The sequence below is a fragment of the Musa acuminata genome, chromosome BXJ1-1 (genome assembly GCF_036884655.1).
Source record: "Musa acuminata AAA Group cultivar baxijiao chromosome BXJ1-1, Cavendish_Baxijiao_AAA, whole genome shotgun sequence".
NCBI classification, from domain to species: Eukaryota; Viridiplantae; Streptophyta; class Magnoliopsida; order Zingiberales; family Musaceae; genus Musa; species Musa acuminata.
In genome coordinates, this window is record NC_088327.1 from 30,563,387 (window position 1) to 30,576,946 (window position 13,560).

The following is a 13,560-nucleotide window of genomic DNA, read 5'->3' on the forward strand; positions in this document are numbered from 1 at the left end:
AGTATTAATCGAGTGATTAACCCCCCATATGGTAACATAGTATCTTTAGCTATTATATCCTATATATGTTGCCGGATTAAGTATCCAAAATAATTATGTTGTCCGTTCATAATCCAATACATGGTGCTTAGCTCTATTTGACTCATTTCATCAAGATGAAATTGCTTAGGAAGTAGTATGCTTGTCATGATGTGATGAAGAATTTTAGAGTTAAAGGGTAGTAAGTGCTTGTAACTTTTGGGTATCATGCCTAGGTTCGGATTTCAAAAATAGTTTCTAAGGCTTCAAAGTAAGTTGTTCTAATTACATTGACATCCCATTTATTTCTAAAGTAACATCTCCTATCCTTTTCAGTAATTCCAATTAGTTCATAAATAGTACTATCAAAGATTTGAATTTGTGTTCCTAAAAGGTAGGTACTTAGTCTATCGTTGTCCACACATAAGTTTGCATAAAATAGCCTAACTAACCTAGGATAAATTGGTTTATTGATTTGTAGGAGAGGTAAGGCATCTAAATGTGCAAACCATCTAATGGGTTCTAGGTTTCCAAGTTCATCTAGATGAACATGTTTGCCCTTATGTATAGTTCTTGTTTCGAAATTTAGAAATCTAAGAGCTACTTCATTAGATCTAAAAAGGTTTTGGTCATATGAATCTCCTTCCACCCTCTTCCCTTTTGTTCTTGTTGATCTCTTAGGTGTCATTATCTAAACAAAATGATAGATCAAGTATATGAAATTGTGAAGAGTAGGCAAAATAATGAGAAGAGGAAGGAAAGATTTCAGATTTTACCTTATGGAGAATTCCTTGGAAGATAGAGAGCTTGAACCAATAAGAATCCCTCTCTTAGGCTTCTAAAGGCTAGAATGGGGGTTGGAGAGGTTTAGAGAGTGTTGTGGGAGTTCTAGGGACGGGTCTCATAGGTTGGGGGCGGTTCCACCACCGACCCTAACCCCTTCTCTTATAAGGGAATTCTCGGGCGGTGCCACCGCTAATCTGAATGGTGCCACTGCCTGGCGACCGAGCCCTCAGGCGGTGCTACCGTCGATTCTGGCGGTGCCACCGCTAGCGTGCCAAAGGAGAAGAAAAAAAATTTCTTTCCTCCCCCTTTTTGTTTTTCAAAGGTGTTTGGTTTGGATTGTGCTTTAAGATGTCATTTGGAATCGAAAGAGAAGGAAGAAATCAAATCGACGAAAAAATAGAAAGAGGATGAAAAACTCTTCGGAAAATACATTCAATCAAGCTTATTCTCAGGGACAATTTAACATGCCTAGTTCCCTTCTAATGAAATCAAATTGGTGTTCATCTAAGGCTTTTGTAAAATTATCTGCTAATTGATGCTTTGTGTCAATAAACTCTAGAATGACATTATTGTTAAGGACATGATCGCATATGAAATGATACCTAATGTCGATATGCTTAGTTCTAGAGTATTGAATTGGATTTTTGGTAAGACAAATGGCACTTTTATTATCACATTTTATGGATATGTTTTTCAAGTAAATTCCATAGTCTTCCAATGTATTCTTCATCTAAACAACTTGTGCACAGCATGCACTTGCAGCAATGTATTCGGCTTCCGCCGTAGATAGTGCAACTGAATTTTGTTTCTTGGAAGTCCAAGAAACAAGTGCATGTCCTAGAAATTGGCATATTCCAGATGTACTTTTTCTATCTATCCTGCATCCGCCAAAATCGGCATCTACATAAGCTATTAAATCGAATTTATCAAATTTTGGATACCACAATCCTAAATTGGGAGTTCCTTTAAGATATATGAAAATTCTTTTAACACTCTTAAGATGAGATAATTTATGATTAGATTGAAACCTAGCACAAAGTCGTATACTAAACATGATATCCGATCTAGTCGCGGTGAGGTAAAGTAGACTACCTATCATTCCTCTATACGTATTTTTATCAAACTTTTCACTATTTTCATCCATATCTAACTTAGTCAAATACTCATAGGAGTGTTTATCACTTTTGAACCATCCATGTTAAATCATTTTAACAATTCTAATGTATATTTAGATTGATTAAGAAATATACCATCATTAAGTTGTTTAATTTATAATCCTAAAAAGAAGGTTAATTCACCTATTAAACTCATTTCAAATTTATGACTTATACACTTGGCAAATAATTCACATAGTGACTCATCGGAAGAATAAAAAATAATATCATCAACATAAATTTACACAATAAGAAAATTATTTTCAAAGTGTTTGATAAATAATGTAGTATCAACCTTGCCTTTGGTAAAATTATTTGAAATAAGAAAGGAACTATGCCTTTCATACCAAGCTCTAGGAGCTTGTTTCAAGCCATAGAGAGCCTTAGTCAACTTGAATACATGATTAGGAAGAAGATAATTTTCAAATCCGAGAGGTTGTTCGACATATATTTCTTCGGAAATAAAACCATTCAAGAAGGCACTTTTGACATCCATTTGAAATAGTTTAAAATCATTACTACTAGCATAGGCAAGGAGCATCCTAATGGCTTCTAATCTTGCCACAGGAGCGAAGGTTTCTTCGTAGTCAATACCTTCTTCTTGGGTGAAACCTTTGGCCACTAGTCTAGCCTTGTTTCTAACCACGATACCGCATTCGTCTTACTTGTTTCTAAAGACCCATTTAGTACCAATGACTAACTGGTCACTAGGTCTAGGAACAAGCTTCCATACCTTATTCTTTTCAAATTGGTTCAATTCTTCTTGCATTGCAATGACCCAAGAATCATCTTTTAAAGCCTCGTCAAAGCATTTAGGTTCGATTTGAGAAAGGAAGACGGCATTAGCACAAAAATTCTTGAAGGAAGAATGAGTTTGAACCCCTTTTGATGTATCTCATAGAATTAGCTCCTTTGGATGCTCATCCACATACTTCCATTTCTTAGGTAAGGAAGAAGATGCATCCAAGTTGCTATTTTGAGGAGGGAGTTCATTTAAATTCAAAATTTTAAAACCAAGGTCATCATCAAAATCATTTTTATTTAACACAGAAATTTCATTGAAAACTACATGAATAGAATATTCTATAACTAAGGTTCTTTTGTTAAAAACACGAAAAGCCTTAGAAACGGAAGAGTAACCAAGAAAGGTGCCTTCATCGGATTTGGCATCAAATTTTCCTGAAGCATCCTTTTCATTCAAAATAAAGCATTTGCAATCGAAAACTTTAAAATAAGAAATATTTGATTTTTTGTTATTCTATAATTCAGAGGGTGTTTTTGATAGATACGGTCTTATTAGAACCCTATTCATGGCGTAGCAAGCCGTATTAACGGCTTTGGCCCAAAAATACTTGGGTAGACTATGTTCATTCAACATAGTTCTTGCCATTTCTTATAGGTTTCTATTTTTTCTTTCAACTACTCCATTTTGTTGAGGATTTCTTGGAGTGGAGAAGTTGTGGTTATATCTATTAGATTCACAAAAACTTTGGAAGTCATGGTTTTGAAATTCGCCACCATGATCACTCCGAATTGGAGAAATCATGAAGCCTTTTTCGTTTTGAGTGATTTTACAAAATTTAGAGAAACATTTGAAACAATCACTTTTGTGAACCAAGAAATAGGTCCAAGTGTATCTAGTATGGTCATCTATAATTACAAAGACATATTTGCTTCCTCCTAAACTTATTGTGTCAATTGGTCCAAACAAGTCTAAGTGGATTAATCGTAATGGTCTAGTGGTGCTAATTTGATTTTTTGGTTTGAAACTAGTTTTTATTTGTTTACCTAGTTGACATGCATCGCATACTTTGTCCTTAACAAACTTCATATTGGGAATCGCTCGTACTAATTCTCTAGATGAGATCTTAGATATTAGTTTCATACTTGCATGGCCTAATCTCCTATGCCAAAGCCAAGAATCATTATTTAAAGCGGAGAGGCATATTTCATTACTTGGTTCATCAAGGTTGATGGTGTAGATATTATTTTGTTTCAAAGTAATCATTGACATGTTATTGTTTGGTTTTTCAATAATACACACATTAGATTCAAATCTAACGATATAACCCTTATCGTATAATTGACTAATACTTAAAAGATTATGTTTTAATCCATCAACTAGTAACACATCATTAATAGAAAAACTTAATTTGTTACATATGGTTCCCTTGCTAATGATTTTACCTTTGTTGTTGTCTCCGAAGGTGACGTACCCTTCTTCTTTACTAGTGAGTATAGAGAAATGAGATGGATCTCCAGTCATGTGTCTTGAGCATCCACTATCGAGATACCATCTCTTGCTCCTAGCTTGTGGGTTTGTCTCTTCTCCTAAAGCCATTAGTGTGAAGTTTGCCTCCTCTTTGTTGCTAGCTTCTTCATATTTGAAATCACTTAAATCGTCCCAAGTTGCTTTTAGAGCTTTCTTCTTCTTGGCTTAGGGGCATTCATTTTTTAAGTGCCCCAGCTTCTTGTATTCATAGCATATCACTTGGTCCTTTTTATATTCAAGTCTGTTTTTGGTGTTATTTTTAAATTTGTTCTTTCTTATAAATTTTTTAAATTTTGTTTGTTAAAACTGCAATGTCATTGTCACTGTCCTTATCACTTGATATTCCTTTCAAGTGGTCTTCTTGTGATGTGAGCGCCATATCCTTCCTGTTCTTTGGAAAGGGGTTCTCGAGCTCTTCATAAGCATGGCACGTCATTTCATATGTCATTAGAGACCCAATAAGTTCTTCAAAAGGAAATATTTTAAGGTCCTTGGCCTCTCGAATAGCTATAACTTTTGGATCCCAACTTTTAGGAAGGGATCTTAAGATTTTAGTTACAAGTTCAAAGTTAGAAAAATCTTTACCAAGAGCTTTGAGTCCATTGATGACATCCGTGAAACGGGTGTACATTTCTCCAATGGACTCACTTGGTTTCATTCGGAAAAGTTCGTAAGAGTGCACAAGAATATTGATTTTGGATTCTTTCACTTAGCTAGTGCCTTCATAAATGACCTCAAGAGTTCTGCAAATATCAAAAGCCGAATCACAAACTGAAATGCGATTGAATTCTTTTTTGTCTAAATGCACAAAACAGGGCATTCATAGCCTTTGCGTTTAAAGTAAAAACCTTCTTATTTGATTCATCCCATTCGCTCATCGGAAGAGAAGATATTTGAAATTCATTTTCGACAATAGTCCAAAGCTCGAAATCCATGGAAATGAGGAAGATCCTCATACGAGTTTTCCAATACGTGTAATTCGACCCATTAAACATGGGTGGACGTGTAATAGAATAACCCTCATGCATGCCAGAGTAAGCAATCTTTCTTGGGTATTAAACCAAATATAAGAGTGAATCTAGCTCTGATACCAATTGTTAGGATCAGAGTAGCACTAAGAGGGGGGGGGGGGGGTGAAATTGAATTCATAAATTCGAGGAGATTTCGATTCGATAATAACTTGAGTAAAGTGAGAAGATAAAAATGAAAGCTTGCTGTAGTGTAAATAACTATTTCAAAAAGGTAAGTACTCACACATTCAAGGAACACACCAATTTAAAGTGGTTCGGTCAAATGACCTACATCCACTTGTGAAGCCTTCTTCGATGAGGCTCCCAACTTCCACTAGCAAATTACTTTGAAGGAGAAGGACAAATACCCCTCTTACAACTTTTTATAAATGGTTCACACTCTTACAAATCTTCAACAAAAAGGAAGGAGGTGAATACTCAAGCAATTGAAAATAAGGCCTGTCAAAAACTTTACAAAGGCTTTTGTCTCAATCTAATGCTTCTCAAAAAGTTATAATCTCAGCTGAGAATTGAGGGGTATTTATAGGCCCCAAGAGGATTCAAATTTGAGCTCCAAATTTGAATTCTCTTGGATTCCCGAAGCTGGCGGTGCCACCGCTTGACCGCTCGGGTGCTGGGTAGTGCCACCGCCCAGTCCGGCGGTTCCACCGCTCAAAATTTTGGGTTCTGGGTGGTGCCACCGCCCAGTCCGGCTGTACCACCACCCGGTCCGGCGGTTCCACTGCCCTACCCTACGGGTCATTAGATGGGCTTCAAATCTAGCCCAAACCAAGTAATATCGAGCCCAGTTGGCCCCTAACTAGGATATAGGATTATCCCTTAATCCTAACCCTAATTACATGCAAACTATGCAACTTAAAACATAGTCCTAAGCAAGTTTTTAACTAGCAAACGTTGAGTCTCCTTCCGGCAAGCTTTCCGGCGATATTCCGGTGGACTTCCGATACACCTTTGGATTTCTTCCAGCGGACTCCCAATAGGCTCCCAATCTTGTGGTGAGTTCTGTTGGGAAATCTTGGGGGCGACATCATATGCGCAGCGGAAGAACAAGAAAACAAAATCCCCGATTCTCAAAGAGATGTTCGTCGTCGTGCGAAGATTGGTGCGTAAAATCCGCGAAACTTAAAACTGTGTATAGAGTAGATTGTGTTACCTAGGGAGATCATATATCCCTGTTTCCTTGCAGATCCTTAGGAGAGGGTGAAGGAGGTCAAGCGTCCTCCTCTCTAGCGGTGATCCACATAGCAGGGTTGCGATGACGCTCCTCAAAACTCCAGGCCTACTCTGAGGTGGAGAGGGAGAGGAGAATAGGAAAGACAGGCAAAGACTCTAGCCTATGAGGCTCTAAATCCATCCTATTTATAGAGGTCCACTGTCAAACCCTAATGGGTCCTCCCCTAGTGGGTATTGGATCTGCATCCAATAAGACAAGGGCTCCGTCGGATATCTCATATCCGAACCTCTACTCATCGTATTGCCTACTATATGTGTGTGACCCTCTAGGCCCAATATCGAGCTGGCCGTAAGTCATATCTGTCAGAACTTCTTCTAACTCAGTGAATTATTATCTTTGTAATAATTCACTCGACTCATCGACTACGGACGTACTAGGCCACTACACCGTAGTCCCCAGATGATACAGGGGAATCCAATCCATTGGACCTGTCTGTCCTCAGTTACTGTGTACCTATAGTCCCTGATCCATCTAATATCCCAGAGATCGTATATCGAGCATGGTGCTGTCAGACCCATACGGTTTCTACTCGAGTCTCGCTCTAATCGGATTCTCTCGGAGAACAATTTCTCTCTCAACCCAAATTACCCTAGCCAAGGATTTGTCTGAGCAAGAATACATGGGATATTCCTCTCATGACGCCGAGAGTGGATGATCCTCTATCGACACTCAATAGCCCTCATAAGGTCGACTACCACTCCCAATGACCAGCAATACTAGATCTGGGACAGCCAAACCTATAAGTCTAGTATCAAAGAGTGGAGCACTCATACAGGACATCCTTGGTGTCTCAAGTCTAAGGACCAGATATACCACTAGGACTACGGAATCGCTGTCTGACAATAAGGCATCATCAACCATCCAGCATTCCGTAAGCGGATCAATCAATGAACTCATTCCCCAATGAGCACCTGTACTGTATCCCTAGTGTCCCTACACGAGCAACTATGAGACCAACTGCATCCATCATATGGACGGGTATACAGCACACCAGTCTGTCCGGTTATCACGATATCCCTCTCGAGTAACCTATGACCGGGATTATTTAGGATATGTGTTTAAAGGTGAATCGATCTCATTATCGTGATCTCATCACGATCCGATTCCCATTGCACAAATCCAAGGACATCACAATATATATATGCACATATGCAATAGTTATAAAGTGATATACGCCAAAATATAATAAGCAAAAAGATTCTGTATCAAGTCACACGTGCCATCACTCACGTGATTGGCTTGTTGGGCACTTATAACTAGCAATCTTCCACTTGACCTAAAGCCAATCACCTATATGTCTGATCCCCATCAGACCCCTGTGATGCTCAAAGACAATCTGAGACAACGGCTTTGTTAGTGGATCTGCAATGTTATCTTCGGATGGAACTCTTTTCACTGCTACATCTCCTCGGGTTACGATCTCTCTGATAAGCTGGAACCTCATCAGAACACTTCTGATGAGACCCGGGTTCCCTTATTTGAGTAATCGCCCCATAGTTGTCGCAATATAAGGAAGTCGACTTCTCGCTATCCGAAACGACTCCCAAATCTGTAATGAATTTCTTCAACCAGACTCCCTCCTTTGCTGCATCTGATGTAGCAATGTACTCCGCCTCTATGGTCGAGTCAGCAGTAGTATCTTGCTTGGAACTCTTCCAGCACACTGCTCCTCCATTCAAGGTGTACACATACCCTGAATTTGACTTGCTTTCATCGACATCAGACTGAAAACTTGAGTCAGTGTAGCCTTCAACCTTAAGGCTATTACCTCCATAGTAAATGATCCTTAGTCCTTCTCAAGTACTTAAGGATACACTTTACTGCTTTTCAGTGCTCCAAGCTTGGATCCGCCTGATACCAGCTCATGACACTCAGAGCATGCGCTATATCAGGCCTAGTACATAGCATGGCATACATGATAGACCCTATTGCTGAGGCATAAGGTATCATATTCATGTTTGCCCTTTCTTCTGGAGTCTTTGGGGACATACTCATAGAAAGCGATATCCCATGTCTCATCGGTATAAGACCTCTCTTAGAATTTTCCATGCCAAACCTTTTGACAATGGTTTCTATGTACCTGGGCTGGGACAAGCCAAGCATCCTCTTGGATCTATCTCTATAGATTCTAATCCCCAAGGTATAGGATGCTTCCCCTAAGTCCTTCATGGAGAAATGTCTAGATAACCAAGTATTTACTGTGGATAGCATTCCTACGTCATTCCCAATGATGAGGATGTCATCCACATATAACACCAAAAAGGTAATAGCACTCCCACTTACCTTCCTGTACACATAAGGCTCATCTTCGTTCTTAACGAAGTCATAAGATCTGATTGCTTCATCAAATCTTATGTTCCAACTTTAGGAAGCTTGCTTTCATCCATAAATGGATCTAAGCAACCTACACACCTTATCTGGGCAGTTCTTGGACACGAATCCCTCAGGTTGCATCATATACACCTCCTCCTCGAGGTTCCCATTGAAGAATGCGATTTTCACATCCATCTGCCAGATCTCATAATCATAGTGTGCTGCAATAGCCAATAGAATTCTGATGGATTTTAGCATTGCTACGGGTGAGAAGGTTTCGTCGTAGTCAACACCTTGCCTTTGACGATACCCCTTAGCCACTAGCCTTGCTTTATAGGTCTCTACCTTTCCATCTACTCCGATCTTTTTCTTAAAGATCCACTTGCAACCGATGGGTACAATACCTTCAGGCGCATCAACTAGGTTCCAAACCTTATTGGAGTACATAGAATCCATCTCAGAATTCATGGCTTCTTGCCACTTCCCGGAGTCTATACTCATAATAGCCTCCTCGTAGGTCTGAGGATCAATATCCTCAACATCCTCTCCTCTAATATGTCCCACATATCCTTCAGGAGGATGGGATACTCTATCAGACCTACGTAAAGTTGAAACTTGTGTATTAGGTACCTGAACAGACTCGGGCTGTAGAGTGGTGCTTGAGCTTGGTTCTCCAACCTCGCTCAACTCTATCATTCTCCCACTGTCTCCGCCAAGAATGTGTTCCTTCTCAAGGAACACTACTCTCTTAGCTACAAAGACCTTTTGGTTCTTGAGATGATAGAAATAATACCCACAAGTTTCCTTGGGGTATCCCACAAATTTGCATCGCTCTATCCTTGATTCTAACTTATCGGGGTTGTATCTTTTAACGTGGGTAGGGCAGCCCCAAATCTTAACAACCTTAAGATCAGGCTTCTTCCCTTTCCATATCTCATATGGTGTAGACATTACCGACTTAGTTGGAACTCTGTTCAGAAGGTAAGCTGCGATCTTTAGGGCATATCCCTAGAATAAGATGGGTAGGTCAGCAAAACTCATCATGGACCGTACCATATCTAATAGCGTACGATTTCTCCTTTTAGAGACACCATTGAGCTGAGGTGTATAAGGAGGTGTCCATTGGGATAATATCCCATGGTCCTTGAGGAACTGAGTAAACTCTGTACTTAAGTACTCACCTCCTCGATCTGATCGAAGAGTTTTGATACTCTTTCCAGTCTGGTTCTCCACCTCATTCTTATACTCTCTGAATTTCTCAAAGGCCTCGGACTTGTACTTCATGAAGTACACATATCCATACCTTGAGAAATCATTAGTAAAGGTAATGAAGTAGGAGTAACCACCAATGACATGAGTTGACATGGGTCCACATACATCACTATGTATGAGTTCCAACAGCTCAGTGGCTCTCTCTCCAGTTCCACTAAATGGAGAGTTGGTCAGTTTTCCACGAAGGCAAGGCTCGCAAGTTGTATATGACACATAGTCGAATGGATCTAGATATCCATCATTTAGGAACTTTTGAATCCTTCTTTCATGGATGTGACCTAGCCTACAATGCCACTGGTATGCACTGTTCAACTCATCTCGTTTCCTTTTGGACACATTTACATTCATGATATGTGGAGTAGTGTCTAACATAAATAAACCATTATGCAATGTTCCTTTCGTGATGATCTTATCATCTAATAATATCGAACAACCATTGTTCTCAAAAACAAATTTATATCCACTAACTGTTAAACATGAAATGGAGATAATGTTTTTGATAATAGAAAGAACAAAATAACATGCATCTAATGCAATAAAAGCTCCACTAGGCAGATGTAGGGCGACCTCGCCAATAGCTACTACAGTAACTTTTGCTCCATTACCCATCTTGAGGTCCATCTCGCCTCTCTCTAGTCTCCTAGGCCTTGCCAGAACCTGCAACGAATTGCATATATGATAAGCACTATCGGTATCCAATACCCATGTGTTATCATAAGAGTTTGACAAATGGAGACTGATCATGAATGTACTTGAAGCTTTATCAAGCTTTTGTTTCGCCCTTTCTGCAAGGTACTCTTTGCAGTTTCTCTTCCAGTGCCCATCTTTACCACAGTGGAAGCACTGGCCTTTGTCCTTTGCTGGGTTTTTCTTAGCAACCTTTGCTTTACCAGGTTTGCCCTTGCCCTTTCCCTTCTTAAGGGACCTTTCTGTTTTCCTTTTCTTTTTTGTCTCACCAGTGTAGAGAACTGGCTTCTCTTTCTTAATAGTACTCTCTGCCTCCCTCAACATATTGAGGAGCTTTGGGAGAGTCACCTCAAGCTTGTTCATATTAAAATTCATTATGAACTGTGAAAAGGAATCTGGTAGGGACTGAAGCACAATGTCCATACACAAGTTATCCTCTAGGACCATTCCTAGACCTATGAGTTTCTCTATCCACTCAATCATCTTTAGGACATGGTTATAAACCGGTGTCCCCTCAGTCATCCTAGCACGGAAGAGGCTCTTGGATATCTCATATCGCTGAGTCCTTCCCTGTTCCTCAAACAATTTGCGGACATGTAGGAGAATGGATCCGGCATCCATCTTTTTATGTTGTCTCTGTAACTCAGGAGTCATAGAGCCCAACATATAGCACTGAGCAAGAGTGGAGTCATCAATGTATTTCACGTAGCGAGCGATCTCATCCTCGTTTGCCCCTTCTTCAGAAGTAGGCATCACTGTATCAAGGACGTACATGATTTTCTCCGCTGTTAGAACAATTCTCAAGTTACGGAGCCAATCCGTATAATTTGGACCAGTGAGGCGGTTGACATCAAGTATGCCACGTCAGGGATTTGAAAGCGACATTTTCTGAAAATAAAGATGCAGCAGAAATGAATAACATGCAGATTTTGCAAGAAATAAACTATCAAGATATGGACTTCTATCTTAATATGCTCCCACTGTTTTACTAACGAGTCACGCGACACCCTCAACACGTGAAATGGAAGTCTCCGGCAGACTTCTAGTGGGGATCAGGATCCAATCAGCGTCTTAGTGTAACCTCGAGGGACTCGACCAATCACACTAAGCCTAAAAGGTAGGCAACTCTTGTCGATCACAACTCTTTGTGATTCCTGTCCTGTTCGGCCTCCGAATCACCATGGCCTCGAGGGACTCGACCAACCATGATGCTCGGTTAAGTCAACACCTTCGTTACAAGATGAGTCTGATTTGATGATATACCCTCGAGGGACTCGACCAAGCATACCATGCCCTCAGGTCACCGACGACATCTCTATGTCGTAAGCAAGATAGCGAATCGCGATATAGGTGAGTCTCGAGGGACTCGACCAACTCAACCTACACCGGGAATCAGTTCCTACTCATAACGATGGAAGGCAACGTGGGTCAATCTAATTGCCTCACATTTACCGACTTAATATTATCGAGAGATGTTTCTATGATTTGGTCTCCTAATATGACATGTCACACATATACATATTTAATATATATACATATCTAGTATGTGTATAAGCAATCACACCAGATGATCATGGACCACAACTTAATATGATTAGGCCCGATCCAGTAGGCCTAATCACTCACATCAAGATCTATGTGTGCAACGGTGCATCTCCATGCCCTGTTATCGTCCATCTCGTCCTCGTCGGTTCCGTCGACATCTTGATGCATCTTCATGCATCACGATCGTCCGTCTCGTGGGTCCCGCTATCGCATCCACGCTCCCGCTATGCCTCCTCATGTGATTACAACTTAATCATAAGCACGCAGGCCCGACAATAAACGAGAAATATAATGGAGGCACCCAGAGCTCAATAATAATAATCACAAGTACACACATCACACGATCCATGATCATCCGTCCACACATCATACATCACATGTATAAATAATCATCATCATGTAGGACTACTAGATAATAATAAAAATAATAATCAACTAAACCTTTTAATTAATTCATATTTTCTGAAATCAGGGACATGTAGGGAATTTCTCAATTCCTAAAGGTATTTTCATAATTTGGATAAAAGACAGAAATTAGAATTTCTCAAATTCACAGGGGCAAAACTTTCTTTTTGCCCAAAACCCTAATTCCCTCTTACTACTGCCGCCGCCGCCACCCTACTGGCGGCGGCCTGTGCGGCGGGGCGAGGGCGCTGCCCTTGCCTGCAGGCGGCACGCCCGCTGGCGGCGCTGCCGCTACAGGTGGGCGCCCCCGCAGGCGCCGCCGCCTCCGCATGCGGTTCTGCCGGTGGGGCAACGCCTGCAGGTGGTGCTATCTCGCCGGGCGGCCGCCCCTATAGGGGGGCGGTTTCGCCCGCGGGAGCAGCGACGGCATGCGCCGCTGCCTTGTGGCGTCTCTCCCCGCGGGCAAAGGCGCCCGATCTGCCCGCGGGCTGCCAGCCCCACCGGACGCAAGCCTGCTGCAAGCAGGTCGCCGGTCGGCAGCTGCAGACGCAGCCCCTGTGCTGTCCGCCTTCGGTTGCGCTGCACGCACGCAGATTGAGGGCAGCAACTGTTACTGCCCTTCCTTGTTTATGCGTCAACGATTTTGATGTCAAAATTCTTCCTAAACACAACACACACAATATAAAACCAATCATTCGTACAAACAACTACTCTGATACCACTATTGGGAAATCTTGGGGGCGACATCATATGCGCAGCGGAAGAACAAGAAAACAAAATCCCCGATTCCCAAAGAGATGTTCGTCGTCGTGCGAAGATTGGTACGTAAAATCCGCGAAACTT